General features: G+C 46.9%; 1 protein-coding gene across 4 annotated transcripts in view; it reads left to right on the plus strand.

The window, feature by feature from the left end:
• LPP (LIM domain containing preferred translocation partner in lipoma) overlaps positions 1–17,571 on the plus strand; it is a 281,558-nt gene that overhangs the window by 241,283 nt on the left and 22,704 nt on the right. The gene's annotated exons all lie outside the window — the stretch shown is intronic.

Consider the following 17,571-nt stretch of genomic DNA (forward strand, 5'->3'; position numbering starts at 1 on the left):
GCAACCCTGCGAGGTCAGTTAGCCTGAGAGTGAGCGACTGGCCAGAGGTCTCTTCCATTTCTACAATTCTATGAAGTCATGGACTTACACCTTTCTGGAGCAAAAGGTGACCCTTTGATGGATTCCTCTTTAGCATGTGTTTTGGGTAGGTAAGCCAACCCCGCCCTTTGCACAGCAGAAGAGTCAAGAAACCCACTTTATATGGTGGTCAGGAAGGGGAGACCACGCAGCAGTGTCAAAGGCAAGTCCTGTAGCCTCTGCTTACCCTTCAGCATTAGATAAAAATTTACAGCAACGTAAAACTAAACGTTTATGGTCAGCCTCATTGCATTTATGTTTCTTACTGGAAAGGAAGGACAATTTCTTTGGGAGGAAGGTTCCTGGGGAAGCTGACTTTATTTCACTTTCATTTCATTGGCCAAGGTGGGAAGGACGTTGTGCAACTTCAATCCCAAAGAGAAAGACTATGTAGGAATGTGGCAGGCAGAAGGCCTCACATTCAGCTCTTCCCATCTCCGGTAGTAGAGGTGGAATAGACCTCTGCCTGATTTCCCAGAGAGGTCAGAAAGGAGAGCAAACTAGGCAAGGAGTCCTGTGGGTCATTGAGCCCCTGCCCCACTTGGCCAGTGGACTTTCATAAAATTTGGGACAATCCCAAAATTTATCTCAAATATCGGTCAGTCCCCAAGTTCAATCCCAGTTCAAAGGATCTTGGGTTGGCAGACATCTGAGAAAGACATCTGAAGCCACCTATCACATTGGACAAGTTGGGGTTACAAGGACCAACCTCCTGACTTGGTTTCAAGTATCTTAACAAAGCTGTTCCCCTGTGTTGTTTGGAGGCCAAGCCTGTCACTCACAGGATAGCACCTCCCTCTGGCTGAGACAGACAGGATCTAGCATCTTTAGAGCCCTATCCCAGGGGAAGGACCTTTGCACCCCCAGATCCTGCCTAGGACCTTTTAGAAGAGCCTGGGATCAGCCAGGGGGACATTGTAGCTATACACGAACCACTGCAATTGTGGGAGGGGGATTTAGCAATGAAGTTTTGTGCCCGCATCACCCCTATGTTAGGAATTCCTTACAAATTCCTTACAAATCCAAGGAAGGGGAGGTCGGTATTTCCTGCTTCCCCAGATGAGCAACTTGGAGGGAGATCAGATTCAGGACCATGGATAGTTCACCTGCAGCTGAGACTAAACATCTATGTTGTCTCAGCAAGGTTCTGAGTCTTCTTCTAGTTCTCCTCCTCCTCCTCTCCCAAAACAGCATAAGAATAGCCTGCTGGATCAGGCCAATGGCCCATCTAGTCCAGTCTCCTGTTCCGACAGTGGCCAGACAGATGCCGCTATGGGAAACCAGAAAGCAGGCATTGAGCACAAGAGCAACCCTCTCCCTTCCTGTGGTTTCCAGAAATTGGTATTCCGAAGCATTTCTGCCTCTGACTGTGGAGGCAGATCATAGCCTTCATGGTTAGTAGCCATCAATAGCTCTCTCCATGAATTTGTCTTATCCTCTTTTGAAGCCATCGCTGCCTCCTGTGGCAGTGAGTTCCATAGTTCCATAGTTCTAGCAGCTCACTTCAGTCACAGCCTTTCCTTGAGCTTCATACCTCTCAAAAAAACCTCCACTGCATCTCTAGGGCTGGGTGGTCTCCATCCCTGGAGTGCTGCTTCCTGGCCAGTTGAAAAGTCTTCTTCTGCAGCTGTTGGCTCCTTTGGGGCTAATGGAGTTTCCAGCTGTGAGGCATCTCTCCCCAAGGTGACTGTGGACCAGCCATCACAAGAGTCTCCTTCAGGCACAAGGAAGGGGAGGCAGTTCTCATGTCCCACATGAGATGGACCAGGGCATCCTTCTCCTCAGAGCTACAGTTTCCAGAGGACTCTGTCTTGGAGGAGGTCTGGTCCAGGGTCACGATCCTGCGCTTGTGAGAGCGGGGAAATCTTTCAAAGGGAAAGGGAGGCCCTCCCTCCCGTCTCGCCCCGAATCTGCCATAGTTTTGAGGTGCATCTGCCTCAGGCAGCCCAATAATGGTTTTGAGATTATTTAATCTCATTACTTACGCACTTCATTAGCCTGAGTGAATTGCTGGCGAAGGTTCAGTAAGCTTCCTCCGTTCGGAGATAAAAGGATGAGCAAGAAAACGCAAGAGGATCCTCGTCCTCTCGCCTGCTTTCAGATTTATCATCTAATCTTTGTTAAAGCATAAAAGAATGGTAATTGGCCGGCGGCGTGAGCCTGATCCTCAGCGCAGCTTTGAGCACTGGAGGGGCAGGATGACAACAATCGTCGAGCACAATTGTCCCAGAGCACCGCAAGGACATCTTGCAAGCAACCACTGAGGGTCCCCAGGGGCTCCAGAAAGCTAGCGACATTTAAGAACAACCGGACATTCAAAAGAAATGCAAATACAAAACAGAATAATAGAAATGTGGAGTTGAAAGAGGTCCACAAGGGTCATCAACCCTCTGCAATGCAGAGATCTCAGCTAAAGCATCGGTGACAGAGGGCCACCCAACCTTTGCTTGGAAGCCTCCATGGAAGGACTTCTGAGGGAGTCCGTTCCATCGTCGAATGGCTCTCAGCATCACAAAGTTCTTCCTAAGGTTTAGCTGGAATCTTCTTTCTCGTAACTTGAATCCATCAGTGGTGAGTTGAACCTCCAGAGCATTTGAGGGATTAACTATTCAGCAGTTAAACATCAGGAATCACTTCCTGGTGGTAAGCTCAGCAGAACGGACTCGGTTAAAAGGAGGCAGACTCTCCTTCCTTGGATGTTTTTAAGCAGAGGTTGGATGGCTAGCTGAGATTTCTGCATTGCAAGAGATTGAACTAGATGGCCTTTGGGGTATTTGAAGATCAGTGTCATACGAACTTTCAGTCTCCTCTCCTGCAGGCTTTGTTGTTGTTTAGTCGTTTAGTCATGTCCGACTCTTCATGACCCCATGGACCAGAGCACGCCAGGCACTTCTGTCTTCCACTGCCTCCCACAGTTTGGTCAAACTCATGCTGGTAGCTTCGAGAACACTATCCAACCATCTCGTCCCCTTCTCCTTGTGCCCTCCATCTTTCCCAACATCAGGGTCTTTTCCAGGGAGTCTTCTCTTCTCATGAGGTGGCCAAAGTCCTGGAGCCTCAGCTTCAGGATCTGTCCTTCCAGTGAGCACTCAGGGCTGATTTCCTTCAGAATGGAGAGGTTTGATCTTCTTGCAGTCCATGGGACTCTCAAGAGTCTCCTCCAGCACCAGAATTCAACTCCTGCAGGCTAAACATGCCCAACTACCTTGATCATTCCTCAGAAGGAATGTTCTGAGGAATGTTCAGAAGGTGGTGCCTGATGTTCTGTGGGTTCAACAGCCAAGAGCCCCCTACTGAGACCCACCCTCTTCTCCCTGGGTAGGGAAGGAAAAGGAATCGGCGTAAATCCAGCACTCCTTCCCCCAAACGCAACTCTTGCCTTGAACTAGACGAGGAATTGGTTGCTTAGGATGAAAAGAAGGACAGAGGCCATCGGCCAGCCCTGCGTGGTTTGCATTGCAAATGCTATATCTTCTAATGCATTTCCAATTATCTGGCCTGCACCTTCGCTCCGTCTCTCTCCGTTTGCCATTATTCATATCGTCTGAGAAGCCTTGCTGGTCTCTTCCGCCCCTCTCTGCCTCCCCCAGAATGCTAAAACGGTCTCACAAATAACCTGGGTTGGTGGTGGCAGAAACATGTCCGTGTCGCCACGTGGGACGAGGAATGGGTGAATCTGTGCATCTCTGTTTCTCTCTGTTTCTCATTTTTTCAAAGTTCAACCTCTTCGCACCAACTAGCAGTTTTTATTATATTTCTTTCAACAACCAAAAAACCCTTTAGAAAACAGCCTTTTAGTGCTGATGTCTCCTAACAGACAGGCATTTGCATGCAATTGTGTCTAATATACATGTTTCCGCAAAGCAAGTATGCACACTTTGCTATAATAAGTGCATTTCTTGGACCTATTACACGGCTGGAGAACTGCGCTGCAAAATTCAGAGAAGTCTGTGTTTCAAAATGTGGCAAAATCGGTGACAGGACACCCAGAGAGAGGGAGGGAGGAGAGGAGAGGAGGGTTTGAGAGAATGCAGTGCAATGACTGGCAGGGCAATCCTGCTTGTGTCTACTCATCAGTAAGTCCTATTGTGGGCCAGGTAAGTAGGGTTAGGATTCCAGCCTAAGAGAGAGAGCTTGGAACCAGACAGTCCAGATCTCTCCTAGAACTTAAGCACACCAAGAGGCCCAAAGTTGAGATTCCTGCACTACAGGGGGTTGGACCTTATGACTCTCAGGATCCTTTCCAACTAGATTTCCAGCAGCGGCAGCAGCAAACCTGTGCCTGCCCCCTGTGCCCGTTGTTGCAGAATTTGTGCCCTGCCCTTTAGCCAAAGTAGGGTGGGGAAGAACTTTCAGGAAAACTCACATAGTTTCTTTGATTCTCTGTAAGGATAGCCCAAGCACCATTCCCCCCCCCCCATTGGAAAAACCCACTGCCTGTGAAGGAACTCGAGAGCAGAGCAGAGATATTATCATCATCATCATCATCATCATCATCAACAATAATACCCCACCCATCTGGCGGGGTTTCCCCAGCCACTCTGGGTGGCTTCCAGCAAAATATTAAAATACAATGCTTCATCAAATATTAAAAGCTTCCCTAAACAGGGCTGCCTTCAGATGTCTTCTAAAAATCCGATAGTTGTTTATTTCTTTGACATCTGATGGGAGGGCGTTCCACAGGGCGGGTGCCACTACCAAGAAGGCCCTCTGCCTGATAACCAAGGGGAGAAGCAGGGAGGTACCTCTTCCTTTCAATATCCATCAGTTTTCTGCCCCAGTTGCTTCCCTCTTCCCTGTGGGGTTTCCCATAGTTTCCTACTGTTCCAGCTGCTCGGCTCAACCCTACCAGAAGCAGATTTTCCTGATTGAAAGGGACCTTTCATCTCCCACCATTTCTGTACTGTGTATCGTCTCGAGTCCCTTTCCCCTCCCAGCCCATGTGCAATATGGGCAGTCGTAGATTCACAAAAACGCAGGAATCGACAGAGGGCCGTCCAACCTCTGTTGAAAAGTCTCCAATGAAGGAGAGTCCAGCACTGACCTATCGGCATGCAGAGGTCCGGGAGGCCAGCTGGTTAGCCCCGGCCGGGCTGTTCTCTTCCAGCCATCCTGCTGCATGGACCATCACTTCTGCTCCGACGTAAATCAAAGCCAGGGCACACTATCAGCAGATTGAACTGCGCACACAGAATAGGTGTGAGGCTTGTGGAATCATACTACAACTACAGATTTATTCATCATAAATCAGGACAAAGAAACATGTCGTCTCTCTCTCATGTCGTCTCAGAGAGAACAGCTAAAAGCAAAAGCTATACATAACGGAAGTTCCCAGCATACTGTGCTGGAATGTAAACAGGCATATGACACGTAACAATCCCATGTCTGCTCCTTAAGGTGGAATGGAAATGTCAACATGACCTCCCTTGCAAGATTGTTGTAAAGACAACTCTAGTTATGCAAGCAAAGGGCTTTGAACACCACAAAGCCCCGAGTCCCTCTAGACATCATTTTCTATGGAGCTTTCATGACGATTTGTGTCTGTGATGCTATCAGGACAGTCATACGTTGATTCCGGTTTTTGAATATATATTTTATTGGACAATTTTAGCAAACAAATTATCAATCAATATAACCATTTACATTCCCCCCTTTTTGCCTTCCTCCCCTTCCTCCCCCCCCCCAGGACTTCCCTCAGCTCCTCTCCCTGGTTTCTTCGCACATATTATCCACTGCATATTATAAAATTGTACATATCATTGCCTTATCTATCATATATTCAACTGGTAACTTTGTGAATGTTTATTCAAAACCTGCCAAGGATTCCAAGTTGTTTTGTTGTCTTTTTAGATAATTTGTAAAAAGGTCCCATTCTTCCTTGAAGTCACGGTTGTCCTTATGACGCAGTTTGTATGTCAACTTAGCCAATTCCACATAGCTCATCAATTTTTCTTGCCACTGTTCTTTCGTTGGGATTTCCTCATTCTTCCATCCTTGTGCTAACAAGAATCTTGCCGCTGTTGTAGCCTACATAAATAGATTCTTTGGGGTTTTTTGGTAGGTCTTGTCCTATAATCCCTAACAAAAATGCTTCAGGTTTCTTTATAAATGTCATTTTAAACATTTTTTTTTCAATTCATTGTATATCATTTTCCAGATTTTTTTTAACTTCTCTACATTCCCACCACATATGATAAAAGTACCTTCTTCTTCTTTACATTTCCAGCATATGTTTGACCCGGTTTTGTACATTTCTGCTATTTGTACTGGTGTGATATACTATCTGTACATCATTTTCATATAGTTTCCTTTCAAAAGAGAACAATCTGTAAATTTCAGATCTACTTTCCAGTGTGGATATGTTGATTCTGGTTTCAATGCATCTGCAAAAGTTTAAGGGGAGACATACCGCTTCATTTCCAATCAGTTCATGCCTGCGTAACTTTCTGCTGAAATCCCATAACTCTTCATGCCAGAAATGTTCTGCTTTTGGGTAGGTGAATTCACCCTGCCTTGGTTACGCTATAGCACAAGAGTGCCCCTCTGGACAGCAATAAAATGGTATTGCTGGGGAATTGGAACGGCTAATAAAGCAGAATTAAGGTGCAATATGATTCCATCACCAGTGCACTTGTTGCAGAAAACTGCCCTCTGGAGGGACCCTCTGCTTAAACACTCAGCAATATTTTTATCAGCGGCTGGGATGCCTGAGCTGGATGTCTGAGCTTGGGTTCGGTGAGCCTTAAAGATTGCCCAACGTCTCATTTCCTTCCCAGAGATATAATCACCATTCTTACAGCACCTTATCTGCCAAATAGCCTAAATTGAGTTCTGCCCCACTGCATGGAAAAGAAGGAAACCTGAATCAGGAGTCCGTTTGTTTGGAATGAGATGCGAACTCCTCTGCCCCTCTAAGCAAACCTCTGCTTGGAGAATGTTTGCTTGCTAGTAATAGAAAAGGAGGGGGGGAGCAGGTGGCATATTAATTTCTGCGAGGAGACCTGGCAGCCACAGGTTTGCTGGGGGTGAGAGTGGGCAAATCTGTGGCAAGCAGAAAACAAAGGGTGCATAATAACCAATAATGTGATCATTAGTCTCTTCGGTGTGTAGCTTACCATGCACAGATTGGGTCTGTTAATAATAATAATAATAATAATAATAATAATTTATTCATACCCTGCCCATCTGGCTGGGTTTCCCCAGCCACTCTGGGGTCTTCCAAAAAAACACTAAAATACAATAACCTATTAAACATTAAAAGCTTCCCTGAACAGGGCTGCCTTCAGATGTCTTCTAAAAGTTTGGTAGTTATTTTTCTCTTTGACATCTGGTGGGAGGGTGTTCCACAGGGCGGGTGCCACTACCGAGAAGGCCCTCTGTCAGGTTCCCTGCAACCTCACCTCTCTCAGGGAGGGAACCGCCAGAAGGCCTTCGGAGCTGGATCTCAGTGTCCGGGTAGAACGATGGGAGTGAAGACGCTCCTTCAGGTCTACCGGGCCGAGGCCGTTTAGGGCTTTCAAGGTCAACACCATCACTTTGAATTGTGCTTGGAAACGTACTGGGAGACAATGTAGGTCTTTCAGGACCGGTGTTATGTGGTCTCGGCAGCCGCCCCCAGTCACCAGTCTGGCTGCCGCATGCTGGATTAGTTGTAGTTTCCGGGTCACCTTCAAAGGTAGCCCCACGTAGAGCGCATTGCAGTACTGCAAACGAGAGATAACTAGAGCATACACCACTCTGGTGAGACAGTCCACTGGCAGGTAGGGTCTCATCCTGCATAGCAGATGGAGCTGGTAGACAGCTGCCCTGGACACAGAATGGACCTGCGCCTCCGTGGACAGCTGTGAGTCCAGAATGACTCCCAGGCTGCGCACCTGGTGCTTCAGGGGCAGAGTAGCCCCATTCAGGACCAGCGAGTCCTGAGGGAGACCAGGGAGCTTGGGCTAAGAGCTGATACCTGGTCCCAGGTCTCCCAGTGAGCTTCATGGCTGAATGGGGATTCGAACCCTGCTCTCCTGGGTCCTAGTCCGACACTCTAACCATTGCGCCACACTGCCTCTCAATTCCTCCAACCCTGCCCCTCCGGCTGCTGCTCCCGTTGCCTCCGCTCCCCCCGAAGGTCCGAAAAGATGCAGCAGAGCCACGGCAGCAGTCTTGGGACGGAAAGGGAAGGTTAGTTGCAATATCCTTGCATGCACTGTTATAAAAGATTGACGAGCGCGATGCTTGCCTTGTGCCAGCTGTCAGCTTTCCAGCCTCAGTACTTATCAGAAGGACGTCGCCCAAGGACGAGCGGCTTGCTCAGACTGGGGACACGGCTTCGCTAGGCAAATGCGCTGTTTGCCGATGTCCTGATGACATTCTCCCAACCAGGACCGTCTTCCTCCTGCGACGTCATCTCTGTTCCCTGTGACCTGTTGCGCCCCCTCATTTTTGCAAGGATAATGAGGCAAGTCAAGTCTTCCTTTCTGCTGCTCCCCAGGAGCTCTGCAATGGCTCCCCTGATATATATATACTGTATTTTTCCGTGTACAACACGCCCTCATGTCTAAGATGCCCCCTAATTTGGGGGACTCAAAATTAATAAAATGGGGGGGATTGCCCAAAGTTGTTGACCTTGCACGCGTCACGATAGCCACTTATCATCTGTCCCATCACCGGCACAAGCCGCCAATCGCCCGCACAATTAATGAAGCAACAGCCAATAAACACTAGCCCTTGCTGCAGCCACCTATAATAATCTCTGGGTCGCAGCGGCAGCCGATCACACATCAACCCTATGCACTATCTTTGTATAGAAGAGAAGAAGAGTTTTGGATTTGATATCCCGCTTTATCACTACCCGAAGGAGTCTCAATGCGACTCACATTCTCCTTTCCCTTCCTCCCCCACAACAAACACTCTGTAAGGTGAGTGGGGCTGAGAGACTTCAGAGAAGTGTGACTGGCCCAAGGTCACCCGGCAGCTGCATGTGGAGGAGCGGGGAAGCGAACCCGGTTCACCAGATTACAAGTCCACAGCTCTTAACCACTACACCACACTGGCTCTTAACCCCAACTTTTAAAGCTTTTTTTAATTTAAAAAAACCCTCATCAAATACATGAAAAAGTGCAGTATATCGATTACATTTGTACAGTCATACCTCGGGATGAATACGCGTCGGGTTAGGCATTTTCGGATTGCACTCTGCGGCGACCTGGAAGTAACAGAGTGTGTGACTTCTGGGTTTTGCTGCTTGCGCATGCGCGAACCGTCAAAATGATGTCACGCGCATGCGCCGAAACGTGGCACGTGCAGACACGTGGACACGGGTTACGTTTGCTTCGGGATGCGAACGGGGCTCCGGAACGGATCCCGTTCGCATCCCGAGATACCACTGTATCCCGCCTTTTCACTCTCGGGAATAATAATAATAATACAGCCCCTTTAGTGTATTTGCTGTCATTGTAACACACCTGCACAATCTCTGCATGGGGAGAGACTTCAGGAATCCCAGGCACTTGCCCAGGACTTCGTTTCACTGCGATGGAGGTCAGCAGAGACTGTGGTGTCTTTAATATATATGCGGTTTTGTTTACATATATATCTAACCTGTGTATAAGGTGGTGGCGCCTCACAGCATTGACACTCAGCAGATCTTGCTTCTCCAGCAAGATTTGGATCCAGCACAAAGCAAGCCGGTCTCTGCATCTCCTGCTTCCAGTTTACCTCCAACTCAGCTCCCACACTACTCTGGCAATAGTAGTAGTAGTAGTAGTAGTAGTAGTAATAATAATAATAATAATAATAAATTTATTTATACCCTGCCCTCCCTGGCCAGAGCTGGGCTCAGGGCAGCTAACAACAGTAAAATTACAGTAAAAAACATAATGGGGGGGGGACCCAATTTAAAATACAGGTTAAAATGCAATTTAAAATGCAGCCTCATCAAAACCATAAGGGGAGGGAAACCTAAGGGTCAGACTGAGTCCAAACCAAAGGCTAGGCGGAACAGCTCTGTCTTGCAGGCCCTGCGGATAGATGTCAAGTCCTGCAGGACCCTGGTGTTTTGTGACAGAGGTTTCCACCAAGTCGGGGCCAGTGCTGAAAAGGCCCTGGCCCTAGTTGAGACCAATCTAACCACCTTGCGACTCAGGACCTCCAAAATGTTGTCATTAGTGGACCTTAAGGTTCTCCGTGGGGCGTATCAGGAGAGGTGGTCCCGTAGATGATGATGATGATGATGATTTATTATTTATTATTTATACCCCGCCCATCTGGCTGGGCCTCCCCAGCCACTGTGGGCGGCTTCCAACAGAATATCAAAACCACAATAAAACATATAAAACATCGGAGACTTCCGGGTTGGCGCCATCGCCGAATGGCAGACTCCCTCTGAGTTCCGGAGGGAGCCTGCTCGGCAAGCGTTGGGTCCCGCCGCGCCGGCGACGCGGGGACCCTCAAAAACCATGGGCGCTGAAACCCATGGACTTGGTGACTCGGCGGGCACCGTTTGCGCCCCCCCGACCCGCGAAGGAGCCTTTTTAAAGGCTATGGAGCGGGGGACGGGGGGTGGTGTGGTGCTATGAGTCCTCTGCTTCCCCTGCCGAGCGAAGCCGCATGCCATTTGACGGAGAGCACTGACTTCTTCCATTGAAAATTTGGACTAAAAAGAATAACCCGTGAGTAATTGGGAAATCGGATTTAAGAGGAAAAAATTTCAAATTTGGAACGAGCGGGGGAGGTGCAAAAAGGAAGTCCGTCTCCCCCCTGTTGTAGAGGATTTAAAGCAAGGATTTGACAACTAAGATCGAGAGAAGGGTCTATTTTATATTGATAAAGTTATTAATTTCACGATGGAAAATTACAAGACTGTGCTGGAGGAGAAAAGTGGAATGTGTGAGCTAAAATGTAACCCACCCCCCCCGGGAACCGGGAACGATCCGTGAGAGCGCCTGGTGAGGAGATATAGAGGCTTTGACAGCTGTCAAAGTAGCTGTCAAAGTTGAAGAATAAAAAGAGAACTGTGTTACAATGACTTTGCCGGTTATATTTGTTACAATTTGGATATAAATTGTTGAAAACAAGGGATAACAAGTTACTTTGACTTTTGGGTGTGATCTGGAAGGAAACTGAGTTACCATAATCCCTCTAGAGGGGGCTTTGGGACACTACAAGTATTGCTGTAAGTGGAAAAATACGCATGGAATTGAACAGGACTTTTTATCTCCTGGGAAAACTGCAGAAATGGAACATTATTTTGTCTACAGAGGTCTCTACACTAAAGGAGACAATAGATCTATCTATTGAAGAATGGAAGGGACTTGACGTAAGTTTTTGTTCCTGAACAAACAAAGCCTCTGTAGAGGAACTAGAAGCTTTTGGAATTAGAACATTTTTGCAGTGGAGCAGGAAAAGAAACCAGAGGAAAGTGAGGAAAGAGAACAACAAGAATTGGACAAAGCTGGAAGTAGGAACATTTGGGACATCCAGATTTAAAAGGTCTAAAGAAATAAAATTGGAGTTTTACTCTTAAATATAGAGATCTGGATGGAAAAAAATGGACCTTCTTGAGATAGAGTCCTTCCAAGATTGGGTGCTCGAAACTAAAGACTATCAAAAAGATGGCAAAGACTATTAAAAAGACGGCAAAGTGGAGCTGAGAGAGATTTGGGCTTAGATGTGGGATCTCCAGGCCGACAGCAGACATTGATGGACATTGGGGATCATAACCGGGAAAGGGGGGAGGGAAATTTGGAATCCAAAAGGTGTAAAATTATATTTTGTTCTTTATTTTTTTATTTTATTCTGTTCTGCATATTAAAGAGGGGAACTCGTGGAAGGGAACAGGGGTCGATTTTAGGGGGGAAAATATTTTTAACATTGGGTCAATGATAATAAGCTCAAAATTTGGGGTAAAAACTTGCTGCACTAATTTAATGAAATTGGAATACAAGAGGGGGTGAGGTGGGGAAGTCCTGGAAAGATGTTAATGAAAATAAGGCCTAAAAGTAAATGTTCTATTTTTTCTTTTTCCCTTTTTCTGTTATATTTGGAAATTTCAATAAATATTATTTTAAAAAAAATAAAAATAAAACATATAAAACATCATACATTAAAAACTTCCCTTTTAAAAGTCAGATAGTTGTTTATCTCTTTGACATCTGCTGGGAGCGCGTTCCACAGGGCAGGGGCCACTGCCGAGAAGGCCCTCTGCCTGGTTCCCCGTAACCTGGCTTCTCGCAGGGAGGGAATTGCCAGAAGGCCCTCGGAGCTGAACGATGGATCTCAAGGTGTTGTGTGTGGCTCTCTCCCCCTCGTCTTTTAATCCTCACAACAAGCCTGTGAGGTAGAGGTTAGGCTGGGAGTCAGTGACTGGCCCCCAATGTCACACCCAGCGAGCCTCATAGCTGAGTGGGGATTCGAACACAGGTCTCTCCTAGGTCCGAAACTCTAACCACTAAGGCCACACCCTGGCTCTGCGGTCTCTTGCTGGTTCTGAATCTGTTTGGAGGTCGTCTCTTTGCAGGATCAGGTCTAAAAGAGTTCCCCCAACAAGTCTTGCTGACATATTAAATTGTGTGGCTTCGCACTGCTTTATTCCCAGTTCCCTATTCTTTTTATTCTTTTACACCTGGTTTTAGAGGGTTTGACCCCAAATGGAATAATTTACAGTGAAATACAGATACCCTCACAATAACAACAGGAATTGATAATAATAGTAGTAACTGTCGTTTGAAGGCAAGCCTCTCTGAAGCCCAGATCCAACGTTCCTACTCTCTTGGTGTCAAATGGGGCTTGGGCAGAAGAACCTTTCTTGCAGTTTGTGCCTTCGCGTATAAAGAGAAAGCAGCTGCCAGATCCATACTGTAAAGAACAGCTATTTTTAAAATAATATAATTCATTTGCTGTTTTTTCCATAAAAGAGATTATGAAGAAGAATAGCAGCCAAGTAAGAATGTAAATCAGATGCAAGAAGAACATTTAGAGAATATATATATATATATATATATATTGCAGGCGCATTTTAAAAAATCCTGTATTTTTGTTTTTATCACAACCCAAATTGGAGAGTAATTTACGGAAAGTGCTTGTCTGTGTGTGCTGCTCCCAGCGCTCAGTAATTTGAATTTTAACTGCTCAGTGGGATCATTAAGACTATTATGTTTGTTTCCCAAAGAGTATAAAGAATTCTGAGTGACTACTTGAAAAACAAAAGGGTGGGGAGAAGAAAGATGAAATTCATTAAAATGCCTCTCACACTCTTTGAACTGAAGAACACCTGAGCCCGTTCAGGATATCACCCTCTGTGGGCACTTGGCTCCCTCTGCAGGTATAGATCAAATACTTTGCCTAGGGTTGAATTTGGGGGAGCTGGGGGCTTTTGTTTTGCCAGTGTCAGAAAGTACAAAGAGGTAAAAAGGTAAAGGACCCCTGGACGGTTAAGTCCAGTCAAAGGCGACTATGGGGTTGCAGCGCTCATCTCGCTTTCAGGCCGAGGGAACCGGCGTTTGCCCGCAGACATGGCCACAGTCATGTTGCCAGTAGGACTAAACCACTACTGGCACAACGGGACACTGGGACCGAAACCAGAGCGCACGGAAACACTGTTTACCTTCCCTCTACCGTGGTACCTATTTACAGTCATACCTCGGGTTGAAGTAGCTTCAAGTTAAGTATTTTCAGGTTGCGCTCCACGGTGACCCGGAAGTAACAGAGCGTGTTACTTCCAGGTTTCGCCACTTTCGCATGCGCAGATGCTCAAAATGACGTCATGCGCAGAAGCGGAGGAATGCGCAGATGCGCAGTCGTGTCTTACGTTTACTTAAGGATGCGAACGGGGCTCCGGAACGGATCCCGTTCATATCCAGAGGTACCACTGTATCTCCTTGCACTGGCATGCTTTCAAATTGCTAGGTTGGCAGGAGCTGGGACAGAGCAACGGGAACTCACCCCATCATGGGGATTCGAACTGCCAACCTTCCACAGGAAATGATATCATTTTGAAATAAACCAGAGGAGTTTGAAGGAAGTTGGGGGGAATGAGGGGATTTAGGAATTTTAAAAAAGCAAGGAGGATGTTTGCGTTTTGCAAAGTGCAAAGTTGGTCAAATTAAGGAGAACAGCAGGCGCACCTGTGTTGTGGGCTGAGAGGGAATTGGCGGCCTGGAAGGACACCATAAGAAAGGCAAAGAAGGGAAACCACACGGTGGACATTCCAGCATGGATGGAGGATGAGAGAGGCTTTTTGCAGGTGCTCAGGAGCAACTTTCCATCCCAGGCAGAGGGATCACCTTGACTGCGGAATCTCAAGGCTAGAAAAGTCAAACCACCCCCAGAGAATAATGGATGGAGGGTAATGAGATGCAGGTGTTTGCAAACAGAGCTCCTTGCGGTTTGGGTGAGCTGCTTGTGGCGCCTGCCAAAGCAGAGACGCAATAGATGCTGCGTCCCTCTTTTCACGCGATGTTCTAGCACAGTGGCTGAAAGTCCCAGCTCCAATCCCTGCCCTGTCCTGCAACCCTGGAGAATGGCCACCAGTCATTGTGGACTGGAATTGGACCTGGTCAAAGGTCTGGGTTGTTCTCTTCCCCACCCTCCATGGACCAAGTTAGACAGGCGAAGAAGGCTGGCCACCCTCTGATCTCCTGATGTCACGGTGACATCCATTTTCACCTACGCAGTGAGAAATTAATATTGTGTAGGTGCAAGCTCACCAGAGTGCTACGCTTTGGAGATCCAGCACTCAGCTGGTCGCCAGGGCTTTGAGTGCTGAACGCAGCTCCCCAGAAGCACTAAACATCAGTGCTTGCAAAAAAGAAAAAGAAAAACACAGCTGGGACTTTGCAGGGGCTCCCAATCAGCTGATCGTTGGCACCCCCAAACCCTCATTTTACCTGCCAGGTGTAGGGCAGGTGGACATGGAGCTCCGATGGAGAGTTCTGTTGCTTTCACGTCTTGCCTGGGGACACTTCCTAGGAGTGTCTGGCCACAGGGAGAAGTTCTGTTGCTGAGAACTTTCACAGAATCTTCGAGTTGGATGGAACCCCAAGGGTCATCTAGTCCAACCCGCTGCAACGCAGGAAACACGACTAAGGCACCTGTGACATATGGCCATCCAACTGCCATTTACAAGCCTGCAACGAATGAGAAAGATGTTGAAATATACATTTATGAAAAAAACAGAAGCATTTTTACTTGGCATTGTAGCGGAGGATGTTAACAGACAGGACTGTAAGTTGTTTTTATGTGCAGTAACGGCAGCAAGAATACTATTGGCCAAGAAACGGAAGCAAGAAGAATTACCGACGAAAGAAGAATGGCAAATGAAATTAATGGACTATGCAGAATCAGATAAATTAACAGGAAGGATTTGAAACCTGTGGGACCAGAGATTCTTAGAAGACTGGAGTAAATATTCAAACTATTTGAAAAACAATTGTTATAAGCGGATTACGCTAGTAGGACTACAAGTAGTTCTGTAAGGAGGATTATATGAAATGTTGCAAGGAAGACTATGAAGAGAATTATTAGTTAATGAAAATTAAAAGTAATAGAGAAATTAAGAAATGCAGAATAAGTGATAAAAAGCAAAAAATCTTCAGAGGTTGTTGACGGAAGTCTAAAATATTGTATAAGATAAGAAGTTATGTTAAATGACTGTTGGAAATGATATGTTAAAAATTAATTTAAAAATTTGTGTGTGTGTGTGTACGCGGGAGGCGCTGTGGGTTAAACCACAGAGCCTAGAACTTGCTGATCAGAAGGTCAGCAGTTCAAATCCCCGCTACAGGGTGAGCTCCCGTTGCTCGGTCCCTGCTCCTGCCCACCTAGCAGTTCGAAAGCACGTCAAAGTGCAAGTAGATAAATAGGTACCACTTTGGCAGGAAGGTAAACAGCGTTTCCGTGCGCTGCTCTGGTTCGCCAGAAGCGGCTTAGTCATGCTGGCCACATGACCCGGAAGCTGTACGCCGACTCCCTCGGCCAATAAAGCAAGATGAGCACTGCAACCCCAGAGTCGGCCACGACTGGACCTAATGGTCAGGGGTCCCTTTACCTTTATTTATATATATTTAAAAACCTGCAACGAAGGAGCGGGACCACCTTCTGAGGGAGCCCTTTCCACTGTGGAGCAGCTCTTACTGTCAGAAAGTTCTTCCTGATGTTTAGTCGGAACCTCCCTTCTTGTAACTTGGAGACCTTGATTCAAGTCGTACCCTCCAGAGGAGAAAACAGGCTTGCTCCCTCTTCCATGGGGCAGCCCATATTTGAAGATGGCTCTCCTATCTCCTCTCCGCCTCCTCTTTTCCAGGCTGAACATCCCCAGCTCCTTCAACCATTCTTCATATTGCTTCATAAGACCCTTGATCATCTTGGTCTCCCTCCTCTGCACACCTTCCAGCTCGTCAATAACTTTCTTAAACTGCGGTGCCCAGAACTGGACACAGGACATCATGTTTCCTCAACTCTTCCAATCTGTCAATAGCTCAGGACCAGCTGATCTCGTTTTTTGACAGAATTACAAGCCTGGTAGATGAAGGGAACGCAGTGGATGTAGCCTACCTTGATTTCAGCAAGGCATTTGACAAGGTGCCCCATGATATTCTTGTAAAGAAGCTGGTAAAATGCGGTCTTGACTATGCTACCACTCAGTGGATTTGTAACTGGCTGACTGACCGAACCCAAAGGGTGCTCATCAATGGTTCCTCTTCATCCTGGAGAAGAGTGACTAGTGGGGTGCCACAGGGTTCTGTCTTGGGCCTGGTCTTATTCAACATCTTTATCAACGACTTGGATGATGGACTCAAGGGCATCCTGATCAAATTTGCAGATGACACCAAACTGGGAGGGGTGGCTAACACCCCAGAGGACAGGATCACACTTCAAAACGACCTTGACAGATTAGAGAACTGGGCCAAAACAAACAAGATGAATTTTAACAGGGAGAAATGTAAAGTATTGCACTTGGGCAAAAAAATTGAGAGGCACAAATACAAGATGGGTGACACCTGGCTTGAGAGCAGTACATGTGAAAAGGATCTAGGAGTCTTGGTTGACCACAAACTTGACATGAGCCAAGAGTGTGACGCAGCAGCTAAAAAAGCTGTATAGCATCTAGATCAAGGGAAGTAATAGTGCCACTGTATTCTGCTCTGGTCAGACCTCACCTGGAGTACTGTGTCCAGTTCTGGGCACCACAGTTCAAGAAGGACACTGACAAACCGGAACGTGTCCAGAGGAGGACAACCAAAATGGTCAAAGGCCTGGAAACGATGTCTTATGAGGAACGGCTAAGGGAGCTGGGCATGTTTAGCCTGGGGAAGAGGAGGTTAAGGGGTGATATGATAGCCATGTTCAAATATATAAAAGGATGTCACATAGAGGAGGGAGAAAGGTTGTTTTCTGCTGCTCCAGAGAAGCGGACATGGAGCAATGGATCCAAACTATAAGAAAGAAGATTCCACCTAAACATTAGGAAGAACTTCCTGACAGTGAGAGCTGTTCGACAGTGGA

Source organism: Podarcis gaigeae (genome assembly GCF_964106915.1).
Source record: "Podarcis gaigeae genome assembly, chromosome: 5".
Taxonomy (NCBI): Eukaryota; Metazoa; Chordata; class Lepidosauria; order Squamata; family Lacertidae; genus Podarcis; species Podarcis gaigeae.